General features: G+C 38.4%; 1 long non-coding RNA gene across 1 annotated transcript in view; it reads right to left on the reverse strand.

Annotated features, from left to right (window-relative positions):
* Positions 1–154: 154 nt before the first annotated feature.
* LOC147817446 (uncharacterized) overlaps positions 155–25187 on the reverse strand; it is a 34049-nt gene continuing 9016 nt past the window's right edge. Inside the window, exon 3 of the long non-coding RNA XR_015436364.1 lies at positions 155–3315. This is a non-coding gene — a long non-coding RNA (uncharacterized LOC147817446). The remainder of the gene's footprint in view (positions 3316–25187) is intronic.

A 25187-nucleotide genomic window follows, 5' to 3' on the forward strand; every position in this document is an offset into this window, starting at 1 on the left:
GCACCTTGACTGAAGATAATATTAAAGTACTGACTTCAAAATTGTCATTTAATGACTAGATTTTTCAAAAGTTTAAGTTTAACCTCTCTGACAAATTAAATTGTCATTTAATGACTAGATTTTTCAAAAGTTTAAGTTTAACCTCTCTGACAAATTAAGTTTTAGGAATGTCCTCACCAAGTTTGTCTTTTGTTGTATTTAGATTTTATATAATCAGTCATTTTGTGGATGCAGATATTGCATCAAGTGTGTAACAAAATAATTCCATGCAGTGTTGTGAGCAGTGCTTCAAAACACCTACAGTGTATAATGATATGCATACATCTTGTAAACAAGAACAGCACTAATTAAAATTGTAATGGCTGCTTAGTGTTCAGTTTATCCTACATTCTTAAGGTGAGAGAGGAAATTCAGTCTCGTCCCGCGTCAGTGAAATATGTTATTGTAAAGTACAACATTCATTCCTGGGAATTGCAATAATGTCTAACCAAGAAATCCTCCGTCGCAGCTAAATATATTTCCATAGTTGCAGGAAATGTAATCTGTGTCAGTATCAAATTGTCATAAATGAGGATTCGAGGCTGTGTCTGTGTGGACGACTGGTGGAGAAGTGAGTGATTTGAAGCCCGAGGCCCCTCCACCATAACATATGGAAATGAGCCGTGTGATCTTATTTTGATCGTGGCTCGGGTATAAGAGAGGAGACGACCCCATTCTCTTGCAGGTGGAGAAGCCAGTTGACTGCTGTTTTCCGATGAGGGAACAGCAAAAAACTGAGTCCAAAATAAAGCATCTAACATGGTTATTACTAGTCATCATGTGTGCAGTGCAAATACCCGCTGATGGTTTTTGCTCATGCGTCTGATTCACTTTAGTCCCATTAACGGCTCTGAATAAATGATTGTTTCAGATCAAGGGAATAATTTCGATTTTGACTTTTGTTGCACCTGCTCTACACAGAACTTCACCATGTGAGAGCTGCGTTTCCTTAATGGTTTACTACCAACTTATGCAATGCACTCCATATAATCTATAGTACATGTACTGCTTTGGCACTTAACATGACAATAGTGGAAGGTGCATGTTTGCTATGTGACCAAAAGCCATTTCATAAATGATAATTATTTCAATTGATTGATTAAAATATATAAGTAGATGACTAAATAACAAGGATCTAAATGACTAAATTCTCTTTTGCACACCATAAAATGACACTCAGTATTATTTATGGACTTTTTACCTGGCCACTGAGGAAATCATAGAAGTTGTGCATTTATCAAATTGATTTTTGTCAGACATCTATCAAAATACCCTTTTGTTTTGTTCTATAGCAGAATGGATCAAAGTCAAGGATTGTTCTCTGGCAGCAAAGGAAATAATTCAGGGGCCCTGTAGTTCAGATAAACAGCAGATTCCATTTTACTGTCTGAGCTGTTCCTCTATTACCGAAACTACTGCAGCCCACAGATAAGTGCCGACACAATCACATCTAAGTTCTTCTATCACGAATCCAACACACGTTAACACAACAGGACTGAAAATGAGGAGAAAGCCTTATTGTGGCACATGCAGCAGTGTAATGGGAGGCCTGTTTTCATAAAGCATGAAAGCGAAGCTGTCAACGTGCGCAGATGAACTTGTTAACGGGACACAGCTCTATCTCATTTCATGACTGTGGTCCTGTCATTATCATGCCGCGCTCCAACATCCAGGTGCAGATTCACCAATCCCTCCCACCCCCCAATATGCTGAAAGTCATAATTTGCTTTTCCACTCCATGACACACTGATATCAGCACCATCAATCTGCTGCCGGCCTGCAGAAGGCTGGTTATTACTTCAGATCAGTCAGCCTTTTCAATTCCTTTGATGGAACATCTTGTGAATTGTCAACACACCTAGGCACATTATTGGTGATAACCACCTTCATGCTTGAGTGGTTGACAGAGTGGTATGACATGAGGATGGATGGGCTGCAATCTTTATCTGACTCTGGATTTGCATATTATATCTAAAGCATGCAATGTCTTAGAAATTTAAACATCCCGAAAACCTATTTTCTTAATCGTGTACTTAAAGAGTCCTACATGGACACACTTTAAACGGTCAAACATACCGTAATAATAGATTTTTTTTTCTCGAGGGACATTTCTGCATTTTTCTCTTTTCTGCTGTTGTGGCTGATTTTAAAAGCAGGCCTTCATTCCTTGTTCCTGCTCACAGGAAGTTTATAATTACATCAAGACGGGGATGGGAGCTTTGAAATACACTGTATTGATTGACTTAAGAGAGAGGGAAAATGAATAACAGCCCCAGACAAGGAGATCAAATGATTTCTAATTCGGTGGGAGGAAGTGCTAAAGATTTCACTTTGCTGCCTATTAGCTCACAGTTAAGGTTTTAAATTTACAGTAAAGCTTTCAACTGTAGTAGTTCGCATTTCTATCTGTTTTAAACACGATTATGTTAATTAAACTGTGATGTGAGACTTGATAAATCTGTGTCATCGCTTGCCTGTGGATGCTGTTACATACTGTGTGGATATGAGGGCAGAGTATGTGTTTAGAAGCATGTACGCAGACATGCCTATATCTCACTGAGAGCTAATCCAATTCCCTGTGTATCATTTGCATAAAAATTGTATAACTTTTTTGAGGTCACATTTATTTCCTCACTTCTGTGCACAGACAACAGGGGGTGTGTGTGACACAGTTGCATTAATGAAAGCCTCAGTTTGTCAGGTCACTTGATACATCAGTAGAAATGTAGCGTGTGGAGGAACAAGTCGTCACATTAACAGTGGAATGTGTTTGGCAATCGTAGATTAGAATAGTGTGATGTGTAATTAGGCAATTTATGATCATTTGTGATGTGTATTCATTTATTTCACAGGTATGTGGTGTGAGTATTTGCCCTGAAACACTTTTAGAACTTTTCAACAGCTGTTTGATGATTTCACTTTTTTAAGTGGAAGTCAAAGTACAAACAAAACCTTCATATCTCCGAGCAAAGCACAAGATATCAAGAAAAAAACAAAAAAAAAACAAAACAGTAATTCACATCACCTGCTCTGTAGCGAGGGGAGCCCTGTGGTGCACGTACGACATCTCTATCATGTGTTTTTGAGTTATTCACAACAATGTGTCAAGACAAAGAGAAACAGAGATGTCTTCGTGACGGCTTGGTGCCCCAGCAGAGGCAGAGGCGGCACTGATGAGACGTCTTTCTGCAGTTTGCCTTGCACTTTCACTATGACACTGAAACCAGCTGAGCTGTCAGGCCTTCTCCCTCTCTGCTTCATCAGTGACTTTGCCAGCTGGCAGAACGAAAGGAAAGAAAAGAAAGGAAATACAAGAACAAATGAGAATCTTACAGAGCCATGACAGAGATCATTAATGGCTTCGCAAAGTCAATGTGTTGTTGAGTTGTTTGTTGTTTGTGCCATATGGCGACGCAACTTGCTGTCAAGACTAGACAAACACTGCGTTTCAATAAAATCTTTAACAGCAAAGTACAACCATAACATAGAGTAGATCTCAGATTTCATTCAATATCAAATCTATCATAATCATGAACATCACCATCGCCATAAACATCATCGTTTTCACTATCATGCTTATCTGCTCGCTGATTCCAAAGTAGTTCGCAAATAAAACACTAGAGTCTATTTTGCACATTAAGATAAATGTGTAATTTTTATGTTCTTTCCCGATTATATTATTGGTTTGGATAATATGTTACTGATTATTGATAATTGTTACTGATGCATTAATGAGGAAGTAGAATTCTACAGTTGTTGATTGAGATGGAGCTAACTGTAAATACTTTATATTCACTTGGGTATTTTAATTTGTAGTATTGTGTATGTAAAAGCCTATTCTACAAAGAAATTATAAGTATGGCTTTTAAATAAATTAAGTGGAGTAAAAAGTACAAACTTCCCCTCTGAAATGTTGTGGATGAGAAGTAGCATAAAAATGGAAGTATCTTCATTAAATCTAGCTTCCACTACTGCCAATTTAAAGAGGTGTTGATTTTACGGTTTTATTTTATTTTTATTTGTACACCCCCACCTTGAAAAACAGATTCACATAAAGCAAATGAAGTGGAACCAACAATCCCACAACTTCTGACACGTTTTTACATGTGCCCACCATTTGTCTTCATGTGCTGACATTTGATGATGGATCTGCTCGGAGCAAACGCCAAACATTTAACAAAACGTATTTCATCATCTGACAGTCGTGTCAGTGCGGAGGAAGTCCTGATCTCTTATGCTGAAGGGGTAACCGGATTGGCTGATTATGAGCTGTGGAGGTACAGTATGTGCATGTGTTGTATTGTAGGTGGGAGGTCTTTGAAAGGGAGAGGGAGCTTTTGGCTTCCAGGTTTTCAATTGAACACCTCTCTATGGGAGAAACAAAGGTAGTGAACGGTATATGATTATAGCAAAGAAAAAGAGAGGGAGCAAAAAATTGACAACAACTGGCAAAACAAGCCGCATTTCTAGTAAATTTCTCTTTGTCCCAATAAACAAGCTGTCCATGTGTAGGCAAATTTCACCACCAGGTATTACTTTCAACGGAGGTTAACACCAGAGAAAAAGTTTTTCTATCTAAAGCTGAGTCACTTAATTAGTGACAAAGAAAAGCTCATTAGCTTCTTTCTACACTACATAGCGTATTCTGTGCCAACAAAAGTTTATTAAGTCATTCATTTAAAGTCATTCATAGAGCCCAAAACGTCTGAGTGGATGCTTGATTATTGGACTCACTACTTGGTGAACTAATGTAGCTGGCAAGCTAATGGATGAATACATTAGTAAGCTGAGAACATGGTAGCAGTAGTCAGTCACAGTAACTATTTGAGTCGATACTGCACCATTTGTCCCCCCTTGTGTTTTGTTCATAGGATTGTAAGCCATTGCAGCTAAGCTCAGCAAACAAATTTCGCCATTTTGAAAATGGTGACTGGGCCATTAGACTCTCGATTTGGATTGAAAAAACTCTCCAAAACCCCCTTAACAACCTCTTAAGCACATCAGTTACTCTACTAACAGTATATTGTAATGCAGGACTTAACTGAACTTCCTTAACATTGGGAAGTAATTCCTGTGGCAGTGGTAAAAGCTTTTTTTTCCTGCAGTTTGCATTCACAGAGATGTGACAGAGGGACGTTTGATGACAGATATAAAGAGAGCTGAGAGTGTAAGAGGAGATAAAAGTGTGTCTTACTTATGTCACATTACTTGACAGATGAAAAAAAAAAATTGCTTCACTTTAGACATAACTCAGACAGTAAGTAAGCCCAGATGACTTTCCTGTGGCAATAATTTACACAAGACAAAAATATGATACATTTCTAACCACACAGACTGACAGGATTTGTTCTACATTGAACTTACAAGAGTTGGAAAAAGTAAATTTAACTACTGAGATTTTTTTTTTTTGGCAGAAGAGCGCTGAAGGATTTGATTGCACCTCGTTCTGAAATCAAAACAGCCTTTTTATCAGCGCCTGAAAGAGTCTTTTTTAAGATAAAGGCAGTGCTCTTTCTCCATGCCTCGCCCTTCTCCATCCCCCCACCCCCTTCAGCTGTGGCATCTCTGATATGGCGTTTTAATGGCTCAGCAGTTCTCATGTATGATATTGATGAGAAATCACGTCACGGTGTCATCTGTATTTTAACAGTGATGGATTGCACTTGAGTAGCTCTCTACTAAACGGGGGGGGGGGTTAAATTAAACGGCATTGCCAGGGAAATGAATAGCCACCGACTGCCGCAGAGTCGTTACCACGGTGACCACTTTATTGGCAAATCACAATGATGAACCTGAATATGCATCTCTGGGCTCATATGCTAATATAAAGAGGGTGCAGAGGAGATAGCCCAGAGATGCACTCAAAAACTGTGCAGAAAAACAGGAAATGAAACATCAAATACGGGCAATCAGACACATTTGTCTCCATAATGCTGAGAAGGTGTTATCCCAAAAAGATTTGTTTCCTGTTGAACAACTCGAAATACATCTAGTCAGTGCTACGGTGAGAGACGTAACACATTTTTCAAGAGGATGAGAATTATTTTCTTCAGCTTATGTCTATCACTGCAGTGAAGTGAAATTATGCCAAGTGATACCATCAATCCCAGACTTCATTCTCTCAGCAGATTATGCTTGAGAGTGTGGTAGCTGCTTTATTGCTTTTCCATCCACTCATATGGGAACTCCTCATGACCCACTTGGCAATTCACCTCATTTAGCTCTTTAGTCTCTGCATCAGAACACTTCTGTAAAATAATGAACAGGGTTTTGCAGCACTGGTAAATCTTATAATCCCACCAAATACACAAACTCTTGCTACTGACTGGGAAGTGTAATTCTAGGCTTTTTCAAACTGGAGGAACTTTTGAATTGTTTTACCATAGATCGAAGGAGTTAGATGAACAACCCCCAACCATGTCGCACTTAAGTAATGTTGCTATATCAACCACCAACCGGAGTTCCCACTGGTGAAATACAAACAGAAAAAAGCCCTTGAAGGTATGTAGTTCTCGAAGGAGATCCTAAGTGGGCAGTTCGTCTCAGGGAGCCCCTAGAAGTGTTTGATCCGTAAACCCCTTATGTGTACCGTAACATGCAATCAAGTGGATTTAAACGTTACAATTACAACATGTACTCCCTTTCATGGGCACTGCCATTTTCCTCTGATCTTGTCTGTCAAAAACTCCATCTGCCCAAGACGACTGTGCCATACGATCAAAATCTGCAGATCAGCTACTATTTGACCTTGTAGACAGTTGAGCACATGTAGTTTACTTTGTAAGCTGCTGTTTCTATTGTCAAGAATGTATCTTAAAGTCTCAACTTCAAAAAATCTGTTCGCATATTCATATCAACCCCGAACTTGACCGTTAGCTCGTGAGTCATAGAAGCCAAAGTGATAGAAAGAGGCATGTGGGTTGTAGCTGGCAGAGCAAGAACATAGTAGGATGTTTGGATGTCAGTCGGCCAAAACCCATTTTAAAATAATGTGTTCTAAGGTGTAATTCTTTTCTCTGTTGTCTGTCACCTCCTGATCTAATGGTGAGTCCTATGCAGCTCAGTATTTCTCACCTGTGACAAACAACCATGGTGTAAACATGATGTGTAAGCACTCTAAGAGGATAGAATATAGAAAACAGACATCATGTTCTGCCTTATTATTATACCTCCTCATGTACGCTTGCTTATGTTGAAGCGAGTGTACAAATTTTGATTTGATGTATTCATCATCATTCATTGGTGACAAGGATCTGCCAGTGGGACACATGAGTTATTTGTTTTCTGATACACTTTAGAAAATTCATTTTACGGTGGCTCTGTTGATGTGACCATGCAAGAGGTTGTGGTCTTATTTTTGTGTTTACAGGAGCTTTGATTTTCCTGTGACTAAGTCTCTCTGTTGCATTAGGGAAACAAACTATTTTCATGTAATTTCAGAGTGTTCCTGTTCCGTCTTTGACTATAACCTCATCGGGGTTGCTTCTAATTGAGGGAAGATAAATGATGATGCTATGAATAGTTTGTGCAATATTTTCTGTGGAAACTGAAATGTACTCATAACACGGTGTGACTATGAGTGCACACAGATGGTGTCTCAAAGGAAAAAGACATTTCAATGTCACAGCAGCCTGCTTATTACTAGAGGAAGTCATTTATTTCAACCAGGGTTTCTCATTTGATATGTGAGGACGAACTTTTGGTTTATGATGTTTACATTCATCCACACAAAGCAGGTTATTTGAGAAACCAGATTAGGAAGCAGCATCTCATTATCTCTTCATGAGTTTACATGTGCAGAAAGCACAGATAATCAGATCTAAAGGCTGTACCCTGAAATTGCCATGTAGGAGTATTTTGCAGTTACCTTAAACTAAGGAAAGTGGATAAAATATTGGAAACACTTCTTAGTATTATAAAATTTTATCATAAAGTTGATTTAACACCTCAACAGTTACAACAAAAACTGAACTATGTAGAATCGTTGCAGGAGTGTTTTCTGCTTGGTCTTTGATTATTTAGGTCATATGAACAACCTAAATTAATTTCATTGTATTTTATATTTTTATTTCTGTTTCTTGGCAATTTGATTTTTTTGTTTTGAATGATTTCTCAACTAAATGAAAAAGCAAGGACTTTCAAAGAAAAAAAAAAAGTGTTAATCTCACAAGTAAAATCTTCCAAAAACCTTTATTTTACATTTGACATATTGTCATTTTTTCATGTTTTAAAGAGAAATATAATTTTAAAACACAATATTGGATTAAATTGTACTTTTTCTAACAGTGATATGTTGTTCTTTGCCTGACAAGTTTAGGCTCAGAGCTGCTGTGTTCATATTGACTCAATCACCATGAAAACATCCTCTGTCACACTCACTTTGATAGGATTAGCGTACAGCTGTGGGCAGGAATGTGGAAAACTCTATTTTACATAAGATATTTCTGCGTGCAAAATGTTTCTGAATTGACATGTGGGTGCTTAAATGAAATGTTTACACAAACACCTCATATATATCTCCACGTGGACATGTAATCAAAGATGATACCTTCTTCCTGCGGGAATTGGCGGTAAACGAACAGCACTGAAAATGTGCCAGAATGTTATGTACAATATATTGAGTTGCTAGTGGATTGATAACTACTCATAACCACTGTCACAGCTGCCAGCTTTGGAACAAAATGATAAAACTGTGTCCTACTTTCACCCTTCCCACCCCCCACTCCCCACACCCTAAAAACTACTTATAAAAAGCACTGTTTGATAATACCATGGCCTTCCTCAGCCATTCTTATCCACCCTCCCTTACCATCCCGCCCAGTGTTTTCCCCCAAAATAAAATTATTTTTCTTTTGTGTCCTTGTAATATATTCATAGCACAGGAAAACAGGCAGAGGATCAAGATCAAGCAGCCCAGAGAATATCAAATGGAATATATTCATGTGGCTGTGTGGGTTCTCTCTGTTGCGGATGAAAATATATATATATCAAGCATATTTTATACATAGGATACACAACACTAACACTTCTCGGATGCTATCACTGTAACGTTCTAAAAGCAAAACAAGCAGCATTCATAGCCATGCCGTCACCTGCTGGGTCGACTGATAGACATAGCATGTCCCCAGGTCTGACTGTTCATGGTTTAAAATATGTGTTAAGTGTAAAAATAATGGCTCATTACTTAATGTTTTGTAATCACTTTAGGCATGAGGATTTGGAAGCATTTGAATAATAAACATTGATTCAGTCATTTTATTTGCAGGCTTTGGTCTGTCAAAATCAAAATGGTCTTTATTGACCAAATAAGCATGTACATGCCTACATACAGGATGCATTATAATGCTTATAATTTGCGTTTACAGTTAAAGGACTTAAAAGTTTTTGCAACCCTCCCTCCAACATATTAAGTTTATATGTTACCAGTTATTGATGCCAAATGTCTTTTGAAGCAAACCAAATTCTGTTATAAAAATTAGATCCTGTGAAAACTTGCTGGTCTTACTGATGCACACCTGAGGAGCTCTCTAGATAATACAAAAAGATTTCATTAAAAAATAAATGATAGTGGTGTGTAGTTTAGTTGTTTGTCACTGACCTAAAAAAATGCCATATATATGATCAATATTCAGATTCAGTTTCTGCAACAAAAATACAACTTAGTGAAATAAAAAACAAACAAGTTGTCTGCTTGAAATCTGAACTGTCACTCTCATAGGTTTGTTTTGTCACCATCAGGCAACTGTTGTGAAAAAGCTCTAAACACCTACTGCTCAGACAAACACAGTTAGACCAGCTGGTGAACACAGTGGAACATTTAGCAGCTAAAGAACCAGATATTTCCCCCGGCAGTTGGTGGAGACTAAAAACGGAGCTAAAAGTGAGTGAATATTACGAATATAAAATTTGCCTGGTGGCCAGAAATACAACTCCAAATAAATGATAATGGAGCAGGAGGTGGTGATTGTTGCTTGACAAGAGCTTTGGCCATTGTTGCGTTTACAAGAGAAGAGGTTATAATATGCCCTCTGAGCAGCGCTATATCTTCGATGCTACAGTGAGTTCCTATCTGAAAGTGACCAGATGAGCTAGCTGGCTAGCGTGCTGACTTCAGTATAAGAACATATACAAGTACAATATGCATATCGTACTGTACACTGGGGGCTGCAAGGATAAAACCAAAACTTTACTTTTGTCCCATTATTCCATCATGCCATAGGATTAATGTGGTGTCTATACGATGTACATGTGAACAAAAAGCCACCATTAATTAGTCCATGTGGGAGATCATTGATCTGTGCATCAGAGGCTTATGTGGGATCTCTATCAATACCATGGATCATGGAGGAAACAATGCCGATACACATCTGAATGCCAATTAAGCTTTTGTCTCTACACTGTGATGCTCTACTAGTTTCATGTGCACAACAAAAAGTGAAATCTGTCATGATCGGCATTAATTATGTTTTTTCTCATGAATTATTCATCTATTTATCTGTCATTAATGATCCTATTTGTGTAGAGATTGAGCTGCCCTCGCCTTGCTCTAAATGGATTGTTCTTATTCGACTACTCGGTCTCATTTCTTTTGATTTGTTTTAAATTGGCAGAAAAAAGCCACAATCTACACACCCCTTGATTACTAATGGCAGGAGCGGTCTAAATATAGAAATCCCAACTATAACAGGGTAAAGTTGGTTTCCCACAGAAGAGCAGTTTTCAGGAAAAAAAAAAGAAAGAAAAGAAGAACATTTACAACAGTGCCTTTGAACTTTATGCCGATGAATTCTTTTCAAGTCTTTTTTTAAAGCCGTGGTGCACCCCACTTCTTGTGGGTCTTTGATATGTGTCTCTTTGACTCTCAGAAGGTGTCAACCACAGAGAGATCACATTTGTTTACTGTGGGCCACAGTAACATAAAAAAAACAGGGGCTCGAGCTCTACATGCTTTATTGTCACTCTCCCTGTGGAGAAAAAAAACAACAAAAAAAAACGTGGACATCAAAACGCATCCGTGTTCTTTTTCAACGCTGATCTTCAGGTCTAACGTGGAAGCTTGTTTACTGCGTCGTGCGTAATGTGATTTAGAGGTATGTTTGGCACGGATGGCAAAAAATCCCACCTAATCGCGTTTCATAAATGTCAGGAAAATTTGCAAGACAGGGCCTCTGTGACCGAGAGACTGCGGAGAAAAGGCTCAGCGGGGGGGGCTCAGAAAGAAACACTGATCATGCACCACGAAAAGGTTACACGTTTTACAGGGATTGTTGCTTTTCCCCAATCTGACATTTTGTTCTGATGCTGATGAATTTAATGTGAGTGATGCGATAATGTCAAGGATCTTCTTCTCTCGCTGAAGACACTGGAGTGGCATTCAACGCTCCTGCCTTCTAATCCATTCAGTATCAAAGGGGATTCGCCTCCCACGCGTATACATTTAGATGCCCCAAACATAGTCGTGAATGCACACAAAGACATACAGTGCAGCTGACAGAGGAAGCAACACCATCCTTTGACTTGAATACCATCTGTAACCTCCTGAATTTGGATGGCACCTCATTGCACAGTTCTGGCAACAATTTTAAGATTCCCCTTTTCCCTGTTTCTTATTTCCCCTGAGGGCTTTCACCTCTCATGATACTCCCCAGGTGCCTCCCTAGTGAATGGATGAAAGCTTTTACCTCTATCCCCAAAGGAGCATTCCTGACAAAAATCTATCCAAAGCCAACCTTTGTACTTACAACCAGAGCACAGAGAGTGCAGGTTTTGAAACAAAAACACAGCTCCTCAGTGCTCAATTTGTCTTGAGGTGTGTTGTTGATGAGGCTACAATGCTCAAAACAGGGATATACCTATTGACTGTTACCACTGTGGAACTTTTTTTTGTGGCTATATCCATTAGAGTAAAAGTATTAGAAGTAGTCCCTCAGGTGTTAGAGAAACAAAGAACATGAACGCTTAAGGATCTCTAAAACTAAGCACCAAGAAGCCACATTAGCCTAAAATCAGCTTGACATGGGAAGTATATCACTTCATGATTCGAGTTCCTGCTGAGAAGCCAAACTCCTGTGAGATTACATTGTTTCACCTCTGAAGCCAGTTCCTATGCATCCTCATTAAGCTCAGAAACCCTAAGGCGTCAGCTTTTGACCAATAAGCTTCAATCAAGTACCTCAGGGTTATGAGGGTTTTATCTCACAGGCACCTTGATGGTACAGCGGCACAAATATGAAGGAACTGAGAAACATACAGATTTTCTTGCTTTCCTGAACCTCATTGTCCACATGGGTCTGTTGTCAGAGTAGTACAAAGGTTGGAGGGAAGCTGCTTTTGTCTGCTGTCATTATCATCGTAAACTGCACATGTGCTGTGCAAGAATGGGAAGTTACAGGAACTGTAACTATAGGAGGCAAATGGTCAATTGCAACTCTGTTGAAATTGTAAATTTATTGTTCTTGAACCAAGTGCAGGATCATAATTGATCTATAATCCAGTGTTAATCATTATTTAATCAGTAAAGAGGTCTATTGTAGTATTAAAATGCCTTCATACTACATGTCAAGAATAATGGTAATGTGCAGCAGAGAGCTCATGTACCTAATAATATATGGCATTTGCATGAATATTTTAAGTTTTTGTTGCATTTTCATTATTATCATTATTTCTGATTTGATCAAAAAATATACTGTAGCTGTAATTAAAAGAGATTGTTATGAAAAACAATCCAAATTGATAAAAGAAAGGTGTTTAGAGATTCACCTCAATGCTGTGGGTTCTGTTAATGTGTGATACATTACATTAAAGGTTTTTTTTTTTTAAGCCACAGTAGTGTTGGCTCCAGGGATAACAGTGTCTGTCAGTCTGATTATGTGAAACACTGCATCTTGACATGGTTTTTGATTTGGTTAAAACATTCATGGTCCCCAGAGGATGATGCAACCCCCTTGACTTTTATTTTGACACCAACAACGAAGAATTAACCACAAAAACTTTTTGCATAACCATATCCACTGAACGAATGAGTTTAACAATGCATTTAAGGGCAGTCAGAGTACTCCTTAATGAATTTAAGCAGCCGGTTTGGGATTTTAAACTGCCAAAGTTCTCGTCATAAGCTCTCTCACACTTGATATTTCTGGGCTGAGTGTCCCCAGTGAAACATGAAAACTGCTTTATGAATGAATAATGCACAAAAAACCTTAAGAGCAAATGGCTTTCCACACGGAGCCGGCGCACATGGGAAAACAAGGAGCTCGGAGAATAGATTGAAACATGCTTCTTTATATTTAGCCACTTGTAAGATGAAGCTCATTACCATTAATAGCCTCAAAATAGGCTAACAATTCGCCCCTGTTAGCCTGCCATTTGAATTACATTGAGACGACTGAACCTCTGTCAGTGTAATTGATGTTCCTCACTTGCTGCTGCTCAAGGTGAATAATGGCAATCTTCCTTCTCGCTGCTGTTTCTCTCTTTCCTGTAATGGCTCCTCTGAGAGCCATAATGGCATCTGAGACGGGCTGACGACTGCTAATACTCTCATCTGTGTGTTACTCAAGAAAACTGAAATAACATTTTAGTTGTTGTGTGGTGATATGCTACCTAAGCAAGATCCCTACACAAATACTACTCATAACACAGGTTAGATAATGGACATAATCTTTAAAATGTTGGGTTTGATGAACTGAAAGGTCTGTCAGCTGCTCTAATTATCCTTTCCAAGCACCTTGTGCACTCTGCATGCTTTTTTTCCCCACCTTGGATTGGCTATTTGGCAGCACAGTCATCCAGAGAGAGGATGGATGATCCAAATAGTTCTGCCGTATTTTCTTCAAGAGGTCTAACCTGTGCTCAGAGGACCCCACCCCCGCCAGGAATAACGTCTGTTGGAAGGTAGACACGTTTGAAGTGTAAATATCCCACAGGTCAAAGACTGCAACTGAGAAGTCAGATAACAGTATATTTTTATCCATGCAAAACAACTTTGATTTATTTCACACACTTTATTCTTCCCAGACTGCAGACAATGTTAGGGATCTGCCAGAGTTGGATATGAGTAATTTTTTCTTATTTTTATGGTGTGGGATTGAAGCTATATTAAGAGCAGTCAGCCCCAAGTTTGCTTGGTAAACAAAAGTGAAAAAGAAGGTCTGGAAGTTGCAGAGGTTTGTATATAAAACAGAACAGATTTGGAACCAAAGTGAACAAAAAATGGCTTGAAAGTGATTTCTATAATTAGCAACTCAATTGTGAGCATTGGGAATGCTTACCCTAATGCTGAATTAGCCAAATGGTGTACTAAATGGTCAAAGGCTAACTACTCTGAGTGCATGGTCTTTCATTTTTAAGCAACGCATCACGGTCGTTTTCTATGATCTTTCTAGTCTCTCAAGTGAGCCGGTGAAGCCAGGAAACTCGTTGTGAAGCCAATCTGCAGAGACATGACTCATTTAGGTATTCATTAGAAGCGCTCCCATTGAGCCAAAAACCACACTCATTTGGTAGAGGCTGGCTAAAGTAAATGTTTGAGGCTAAATATTTAAAGGATATATCCAGCTACTTTAATTCTGGGTGATTTCCTAGTTTCAGACACCACGACTGCTAATTTTGTTTATTTTCGCACTTAATATGCTGTTGAGCCTTACCCATCCCACACCCAGGCCAACTGATCAAAATATGTCTTTTCAACATAAATGCACATGGCCATTGTATGTATCTTCGAATAAATATGTAGAGTTCAATCATAACTTCTGAGAAATAGTTACAAAAAAAGTTATTAGAGCCCTCTGACTTGTTTGTTGGCGTTGTTCAAACATTTTTTTGTTTACTTTGCTGCCTTTCTTCTGCAGCCTTTTTATCATATAAGAGGAAACAGGGAAACTGAATTCCTTTGTTTGAGCTCAAGAGCCTCTTTATATATTTGCACATTGGAACTCCCACATCTAAAATCACGTATTTCTGAATTCAAATGTAACCTTGATTGAAAAAAATATTATTCACGTCTAATGGCTGTGACCAGCTGTGGCAGAATAGTCTGACATTCTTATAGAGCCACAAAACTCTGCAGGGAGTTTGATGGATGGGTCAACAAGAGACTGCTGTTTGTCTCCAGTTTCCAAATGATTGTCAGGCCCTGATTTTCTCCTCACCTTAACCTGAAAACATCCTCCAAATTACGACAAAATATGTCAATTTGTCCACGCTGTCTAGAATGACACATAGAGGCGTTCTCTGATCTTACAGCAGGACATCTGCAGGACAGCATAATATATCTGTTCCTCTCAAAGCTGAAAGATGAATACATTTCATGTTGGGACAATCCTGTGATTGAGGTTGTTTAGGCACAGAAAAGACTTGGTTATGTGTAGGGAAATGCAGTTTGGGTTAAACACCTTGTGAAGCTCAGGGTGTCTTCGTCGTCATGGTGAGAATACCTATATTGGAGGTTGCTGCTCATTGTGGGAACTGTTGGGTTTTTCTTCATAATATAAAGTCTTGGCCTTACATTGTAAAATGCCTTGAGATAACGTTTGTTATGATTGGGCTGGATACATATAAAATAGAATTGAATTGAATTGAATAGACTAATAATTACATGTTTAAGGTTATGATACGATCATGGTCAAGCTTTAAAAAAAAACATAGATATCTTGTGTCTTTTGTTGATCGCACTTCTGTGCCTGTGTCGAGACTTTGACACCGGATTCTCAACCATACACTAGACTGGATATGCACAAATATCCAAAATTGAGGAGCAGTGCTGCCTAGCTGCCTGGAGCCCGATAAAACTCAACAGTGAAATAAGTTAGGAAATGAGGATCAATTTGAAAATATCTGAAAAAGTCATTCAAGGCTGACAATGAGGCATTGAAAACCCAAAGAACAGATTTATGATTGCAACACCATGCAATAGTTACGTTTCAGAAAGTGTACAGTAAGAAGTACACTGTGTCCTCTCGGTATAAACCAGGATGCCCTGGTTTATACCTTCATTCTTACGTTGTCTGCCCTCTTATAAAAGCAGCTTTGGTGTTCCAAGTACATAACATTTTCTTTGGGGCTTTTGTGGCCGTGTTCCCGTTTCCTAACCCTTCAGCTAAACATCATAATGGAGCCAACAATCCCAAAGAATATAAAGTGTGACCTACATTGAAGAGATGGCAAGTGAGTCGCCAGGTCCCCTGAGGTGTAGCCTATGTGCTGGTCATACCCCCCCCCCCCCCCCCCCCCCATGCATTACGCATTGAACCACCTCTTTCCTAAATTACCTGTGAAGAGCACTCAAGACGTAAAAGCCCTCCAATCTCCAAGAAGCATTATTTATCAAATAATTATGGATTTGGTGTATACTCATGTTTCAATGCACATCAAAGCTGGGAAATACAATATTTTGCACAAGCTTTCTCTGCATTTGTGTGGGTGTATGAACCACTGACTGACTCACTCTTCCCCTAACGCTTCTTGCAGACATGTTACAGCATTATTATTGATAACAGATAAGCAGACCACATAGTACTATGATTCTATGCAAACTCTAAGATAGTCTGTTTATATTTTTGCACTTTTGGCAGCCATAACAGTAAAGCAAAGTTAATTTCCAGACACTTTACCAAGGGTGGACAATTACTTCAATGGTGAACAATACTGCAACCCATACGGTCTTATAACCTTTGGATTAGTTTTACAGCCATTGGCTTTAAGTGGGCTAACCTTAACAGTATTCCAATTAAAACGAAAAGTACTGGGGCCAATGGGGAGGGAGTTTTGTGGAGCAGCTGGCAAAAAAATAAAAATAAAAATAAAAAAATAAAAAATAGAAGGAACTTTCACGGGCACAAAATGATGATGTGGAAACAGCGCACAGGCCATTTGCATTTGAGGTAAAGCGTTAACCTGTATCCGCTTTTACCTTACATAGTATTATTATTATTGCCATGTACAAATCCTTGGAACTTCAACCTCGGTGCTTCCAGTGTCGTATTTGAAGATTATTCAGTTTGGTGAGTCACTGTAGCCCAGGTGGTAAAGCAGGTCGGCCATTATATGCAGCGATGGTGGATCAGTAAGTCAGACAAACCAGCAGAGTATCCCAAGGTCTTATCTTTGTAGTAAATGATTCTGCACCTCTCCATTTATGTACTGCCTTTGGAGTGAACCTTAACCATGTGCAAACATAATAGAATGTGATAACTATTTTGTTTTGCTCACCCAAGAAGGAGGACCTGAAGGCTCCCAGTTTACATTTGATTACACTTCTTTACAAACAACTTTTCTGCTGTTTACCCTGAAGCATTTTTGGTAAGTTAGGCCTCAACCATTTACCTCTACGTTCAGAAACTCACAGTTTATCCATCATGAGTAACTACATCATCTCGTGCTTCTAGAGCTCTGCCACAAGTAGAGGTTTTTTTCTGATAATTTAAATCCTGAAATTCGACTTAAGTGTCAGCCAAATTAAAGTAATCTAATATAATGAGGCTTCTTTGCTGCAACATTAATGAGACCTGCATTTCATTACGTGTTCCAGTTGCAGGGCTCTGGTAATATAAAACATGCTAACTCAATGGCATACCATGCTGGGATACTTAAATTAAATGGGCCCGTTGTTACTGTTACTGGATACACCTGTGCATTTCCTGCTATGGGCTAAGTCAAAATCACTGCTGTGAAAAGGTGTGCATGTTGGTGAACTGATGTGGTTGACTGGGACACAGTAATGGAACAGAGTTAACAATAATGTTATTAGTTACACCCCTGGAAGGATTACTGCACGGGCCTACTGGGCACAGACCCAGGGGCCCTAAAGGTTTAGGGGGCCCTTGGGCCAGAGCCTCTTATAAACTTGGAGCAACTGTTAGCATTTCTTGTTGGCAAGTGAATCAAAGGACTACAGAAAGATGCAAAATAACTACAGCGAGACACAAAAGAAGAAACAAATACAGAAAAAAAATGTCAAATCACCACAAAGAGATGCAAAACGGCCACAAAGTATTTTTTTCATGAGACAAAAAATCTCAAATTGACCACAAAAAGATTCAAAACAACCACAAAGAGACTCAAAATCACCACAAAGAGACACAAAATGACTACAAACAATGCTCCTGCTTTCAGTTTGAGTGTCTTGCTCCTATATGTAGGTTTGGGAGGCCTATGACATGTATGTGCCCAGGGGGCCATTGTCTCATAATTGGTCCAAGGTTAGACCCGTGTTTTTTCTATAAGTCAAAATGTCTTTCTTGAGTGTGTTTCGACCTACAATAGCAGTATATTGCCTTGGGTAGTTTCAGTCTCCATCATAGCTGTTAGAGGCAGAAATAATAGTCAGAATTGCAGGAAGCAGAGGCTACATTGCTGATCAAATTTGTTTAGTCCTCTCAATAGCAAAGTCTTCTATATCTATAGAGGAAACAAAGAAATCACAAAAGCTTTGGAAACATTATCACAGAGCAATAATCTGATGGTAAGAACAGTCTCAGCATGGTGTGCAGTGAATTAGCAGATACTGGGCTCATACTTCATAGAGCAGCAGTTTGTGGCATCTTCAGCGCAGCTTGAAAAGAGCTGAATTTACATTTAAGAGAAAATGTCTGTGCAGCTTCTGGTTTAGTTTATATTTATCCAAACACACGATAGACCTTGATTTAAATTTCAGACACCGATATGTAGCTTGTACATTGTAAATCATCACCATCAGTAAAGTAGTAAACAGTATTTTCTAGATAGATTAAGTCAATTCACAGCTCTCACTGCTGGAATTCAGTTTACAACACATTAACGTATCTTAGTCCGTTATCAATAAGCTCTTTCCTCTGAGATATATGAGATGCAGTATGAAAATGTGAGGCATAGTCATCGTCACTGAAGGCTTGTTTTGGTTACACTCCACATTCCTCAGATTAGTATTTCATCCATTGCCTGGGGCTGTGTAGACATTTTTTTCCCATAATGTTGCACAATAGATTGTAAAACCTCAAACAGATGTGTGACAGCTGGTGGCATCATCCAGTTTAGTGGTTCCAGCGAAGCAGATGCCTTTTTCAATCTAATTTAAGATAGCTGGAGTTTACAGCTCTCTGCTGAGGTTTATTCAACTCAGATAAATTGAATATTTCCTCACCTCCACTGTGAAATCTCCTGGGTTAGTGATGGTAAAGGATGCATATATTGGTGTTGTACTGAAGTCGGCAACCCATAAAATGAAGTTATTCACTAAGTAAATAGCATGTAAGTGACTATATTGTCTTACTCCTTCCCTGCAGAATAAGTGGCCACCTGGAAATCACATTGACTGTGATCTAGTCATTATTAAGGAAAATGGTAAGTTGACATTGTGAAGTATTTATGGCATGACAGAGAGAGTTGCATACATAGAATGTATTGTTATAAAACAACAAATAACACCAATTTAAACCCAAAATAGAGCTTTTATCTGTCTACATTACAAATCACTGAGAGCGCTTACATGTACATGTATTAGTGACTATAAAGAAAATTGTTTACTTGAGCTCAGACAGCTGTGGCTGGTGTTCAAGGAACTTGACTATTTCAGACAGCAAGCCTGTTCACTCCATGAAGGTCAAAGTTCAAGGCCTACAAGCATACAAGTCACAAAGGTGTGAGGCAATACTTGTTCTTGATGTAAGTATGCCACATGTTAATCTGGATGTATGTGTTTGCATCAGAACACAGAAATCTCCAGATGAACTGCAGCTGTAACTAACCTGCTGTTAATGCCGCTGCTGTACCCTCAGCTCTGAGCCCGAGGCAGCATACGTCATTTCAAACAAAAAGAGGAAACCCATAAAAGCCGAAGATAATTGTGGTCTCAGTAATTAAATGGCTTCAGCTTGATGTATTGGAAAAAGCTCAGCTTTTATACCACCAGGCCCCAGTCCTTCACTAATCCATAGCACAGGAAATGCAAATGTCGCTTCCTGTCTTGCTGCTGCAGTGGAGAATTGAACGCTGCGGTGGAAACTTTAGCTAGGAGAGCAGCAATTACATTACTCACATTATTGTAAACTGATCATGTGTGGAAAAAAAATAATGTGGGAGGGGAGTTCAGCAGGGGAGCAGACCAAAGTTTCAGAGTTCAATTTGATGTGTTTCATTTTCTCCTCTCTGAAAAGGAGCCATGACTGCTGGATCCATTTCATCTGCTTTTATATAAGAGGGCAGGCCAGACTTCTTTATGATAATAGTGATGGCTTCATTGGCACATCCTTCTTCATAAACCTGTTATAGGGAAACTCCAAGGCTATTTATAATGCCTCTTACTACAAAGCGTTCTGCTTTTCACTGTACCTCACTATAGTTTCAGCTGAAGGTTTTGTGGTTCTGGAAACTGCCTTTAAAAACAAAATTAGCTGGATGATTACATTCTCTTATGTGTTTTTAAGTCCTAACTGCAAACCTTAATATGACTGCCTTTTCAGCTGTTTATAGATGTTTTTAATCATCTCAGTGCCATGGGATGGTGAGGTTGTTTGATGTGTAAAATTTAACCATACCGTGACCATAGAGGAAGCTGATCAAAAACTTTCATATCAATATTGTCTCTAATTGTCATTTGTAATGGTTTTGGAAGGCACAGACTTAACAGTACCATCCTAACTATGGGGGCACAAATCAGCACACAATTTGAAGACAGATAAACGACTGCTTTATTGTTTTACTTGTTGGACAGTTACCTGTGCATCTAATAATAAATAAATAAATAAAATAAAAAAAATAAATATGAATTTTGCTACTAAATATACTCTTTCCCATGAATATCTGAAATCAGTGTAGCCAAAATAACATCATATAACACAGTTTTATCATGAATCCTTGCGTTTTATTTTTGTAAAAATGTTAAATAGGCTCAAGGAAAAGTATTTTAGACTCCCAACCACTGCATTGCTGTTACAGCCACAATGGAATTCCACATTTTGAAAATTGAAATGTTGGTGGCATCGCTGAGATTTGAAGGCACTGTGATCTCAGAGTGTGGTTTATTCATCTATTAATCAGCCTTCCACTGTGCTGAACCATTGCCAGATGCAGGCAGGTGCAAGTGTGTGTATGCTGGTTTGAAAAATAGTTCATGAATAGTTTGTTTCATAATTGAACAGAAGTAATTCAAGTGCATATTCTCGAGTGCAAACCAGCTCAGCTCCAATCCCAAACATGGCAGGAAAGTGAAGTGCATGTGTGATAAAGTAGGAAATATTTCAGTCAGAAAATGATCGCACTTTTCCACCCAAGAAAACTTCTCATAAAAAATACAAACTGTCATAATTTGAGTTTTTTCCCCCCAAGCTTCTGATAACATTGAAGTGTCATGTACCAAACTACACTAACAGTGTACACAATATGTCTCAAACAACCCATCTGCTTCCTACAATTATCATCATCAGAACAGATCACAGTGATTGCAATAGCAGCAATTTCAACAGACTTCACCAATTAGCTTCATTAATTCAAAAAAAAAAAAAAATGCCACAAAAAGCAGCCTAAAAAAGTTCAGTATCGTCCTCATTATTTTTGCCACTAACAGTATCAAATTAAATAAATAATCATATAAAAACAGTATAGCTGTTTTTTTTTGGTCCTCCAGCGACATTAGCTGCTGGGCTTTCAGCTCTTCATCGACCAGAAACTTTCCTAATGAATTACACATTAAACACTATAACTGCCATTCAAACAGCCAGCTATTATGCTAATTTATTTCTAACATTTTCGACCCATTTAGCATTCACTTTAGGTGAAACTGCTTTGATTGGTCAAATATTGGTTCAAACTGAGATGTGTTGTTTACCACAAGCCTCTGCTGAGCGACTTTGGAGCCCAGTGCTTTTTTCCCCCCACAGATAATGAGGCCTGTGATTACCATCTTAATAGGCATTAATAAGAAATGAGTGATGGCACAAGGCACATTTGCAAACAGTATACAGAGAATGGAGTATCAAGGAATTAAGCACACTTGGGAAGGAAGCTATAATCTCATGAAAATTCAGTTAGCCCACTTTAGAAATGGATTATGCACGAGAAATAAAATTAGCAAAATAGGTTGGAAAACAAGAGCGTATTATAGAATCAGATAGCCGTGCCATTCTGACATTCACTTGTACAGTTTCATAATTGTATAGTCCTCCATATTTACACATGAAACACCACATGGAGTCCTGTAGCAGTTAAGAATGCAACTCCCTCTTTTGGCAATTTGCTTTTGGAAATATATCAACTGACAAGGCTTCCATTATTAACTTATCATAATTAACTAATCAAACAAGTCCCATTCAATATTTCATTTAACTGTCTCAAACTGATGCCATCTTTAGGATGAGGACAAACTATTTGATGGATTATCCAAACATTATTAAAGAATTTTGATCAAAACTACAAGTGTCATCCTCATGGTGGTATTCAAGGAAAAGTCGGGATCCTCAAAAAGATTCTTCCTCTGGGGACTATGAATGTCTGTGGCAAATCATTGAATAAATCAATTGCTTTAGATATTTTCTTCTGGTGAATCTGATCTAATGCAGACAAACTCCAACTTTTAAAAACACATATGAGAAGTTCCTTAAACTAACTGCAGCAGGGGGGGGATTTTGCCTGAAATAAGTTGAATAATTGACCAGACATAAAACCAGAATAATGATAGCGATTCCCTCTGTTTGTCTGCAGCTTCTGTTCCGACAAGCTTTGTGGAGAAATTTCAAACACCTTCGGGGGAGAATATAATTGATCAGCTTCAGACAGTGTGATCAGTGTGTTCCCTTAAAGCCTCACTTTGTTCTTATTCATTCAAAGGCCTTGAAATTTGGAAATTATTGTCAGTGTAGACAAAGGCAAAAATATTTTCATACTGCTGTGAATATTTGATTGAACTACCAAAAATACCCATTAGAGTTTTTGAGAAACAAAAATCCTGCAACCAAAATGATGAAATTACAGTCAAATGTCTTCAAAGTCAGTCATTGCTTTTGTGTTGATCAATAAATCTGACTCTGTTGAGGCTCTATTAATTCTTATGTTTGCTAATTATGTGAAATGGAGAGCGGTGAACCCAGGAGTCACCCATCATGCTGGTAGTTTATTATGTTCATCACATTCATATTATAGTCATTTAGTAATTATTAAACAACAGTGACACTGTCTGTCAGCAAAGTCAGCAATGTAGAAACATATACAAATAGATATATAGACGGCAGGTGTTTTATTAAATATACATAAAGCCTCATACAGAGCTAAACTTTGTCCCAGCTTGTGTCAGTTTTTTTTGTTGTTGTTGTTTGTTGTGTCTTGTCTCTGTTTTTTTATCTTTATCTCTTTTCTGTTCTCTTGTCTTTTGTCCGTTGTGTCTTGGCTTGTTTGCTGTTATCTTTGTAAGTTTTTCTCTAGCTTCTTGTTTTTTGTCTGTTGGCTCTCGTCTTGTCTTTTGCTTGGTTTTGTCTTGTCTGCTGCCTTGTCTTTTGTCTCTTGCCCTATCTCTTTTCTTTTTTCTGTTGTCTTATTTCTTGACTTTTGCCTTGTTTTTGTCTGTAGTCTGTTCTTTTTTGTACAAACAATAAAGTTTTTGTCTCTTGTCTCATGTCTTGCAGGTTGTCTTTTGTCTCCTGCTTTTTGTCTTGTGTTTTGTCTCTTGTCTGTTGTTTTTGCTTTGTCCTGTCCTGTCTTGTCTTGGGTTTACTCTGGACACACTTAAAAAGTGCTGAATATGAAAAAGATACAAAATGACAAAATCATAAAGTGTTAGTATGATACTGTTTGCCATCTGATCAAGTCACCACCAGCCTCTCTCTGAGATTAAGTCACAGTTTTTTCTCTGTTTATTCAGCCTAAACGGCAATACACTGGGAGCACAGACGTCATCTCTTAGGTAGCCAGAAAAGATGCACCAACCATATATTGTATCAGTGTGTCTTCAGTTTAGCTCAGCCTCAGACTAATCCCAGCACGCACAAGAAACTGCCTCTTTTTGTCTTTTCCCTCCAGCCTCTCTAAACTAATGAAGTAGATTATTGAGGTAGATTCATTAATAAATGGAGGAAAAGGGCAAAGTTTTCACTGGACTCCACACATTGTTTAGCCGCGCTGCCTCAGGTGACTTCATTTGTATTTGCAGCCATTCGTGTCTTTCCATTAACTCTGCATGGAGTCACGTCACCTATAAAAGTTGCTCTTTGTTTTTCTCTGAAAACACCTTTCGATTTTTAAAGTTGAGAGTAAAAAAGTCGACGTAACTGTGTCTGAGAGAAATTATAAAAAGCTAGCCTTAAACTGTGAGCGCACAGACAAATAGTACTGTCTGCCTTCAGATTTGTTTTATAATCATGCAGCTCAGTTGAAATTTACCTTTGTCTTACAAAGCTCTCGACACCTTCAATTCTCTGAGTCTACTGTGTTGTCCACATCCACCATTTCCCTCATATTTGGACTGTTGTGACAACCATATGGAACAATTGCTGTTGTCTTGGGATTTGAAAGATTGCCGACATAACTATATTCATAATGTGTTGTCTGCTGTAGGACTATTTCTTTCCGACTATCAAGACTATAACGATCTGTGTACTTCAGTGTGGTTTGGGTTAGGGTTTAAATCTTTTGTGTTGTCAGCTGAAACCTCTGCACACTATACAATGACTGTACCGTCCACAGTGACCTGCCTTATTTTCTGGAGAGGATACACTTTCCTCAAACTTAAATAGCAATCATCATTGTGAAACTGGAGTAAAAACAAGACAGAGAAAAACATCTGTATTTTGAAGAAATAAAAATTTAGCACAAAGAAGTGGGAGAAATACCCTCAAGGTTCAAGGCTGTTAAACTTTTGTTTCCAGAACAATTTGCTGTAAACTCTTCCCAATCAGGAAAGAATTCTGAGCAGACAATCTGGGTCTATATACTGTATTCTCTGGTGACTTATGCACCAGGGATGGTCTGAAATCTCAGGGTCAGTGACATTACAACCTACAACACTGGCCGTTAAACTTACTTTACCAGAAGGCAGATTTATAGATTTCAGGAAGCAGTTTCACCGTGAAGGACAACTGTAAAAATTGAAAGATGTCTTATGAAAATGCTGTGACTTCCAGCAAATACAGTACAGTAAATGTTTTCTTATTGTGCAAAATAACATAACATTCATTGGGCGGGGGGGG

Source organism: Seriola lalandi, unplaced genomic scaffold (assembly GCF_002814215.2).
Source record: "Seriola lalandi dorsalis isolate HSWRI2012SDOR001 ecotype SW California unplaced genomic scaffold, Sedor1 jcf7180002054956, whole genome shotgun sequence".
NCBI classification, from domain to species: Eukaryota; Metazoa; Chordata; class Actinopteri; order Carangiformes; family Carangidae; genus Seriola; species Seriola lalandi.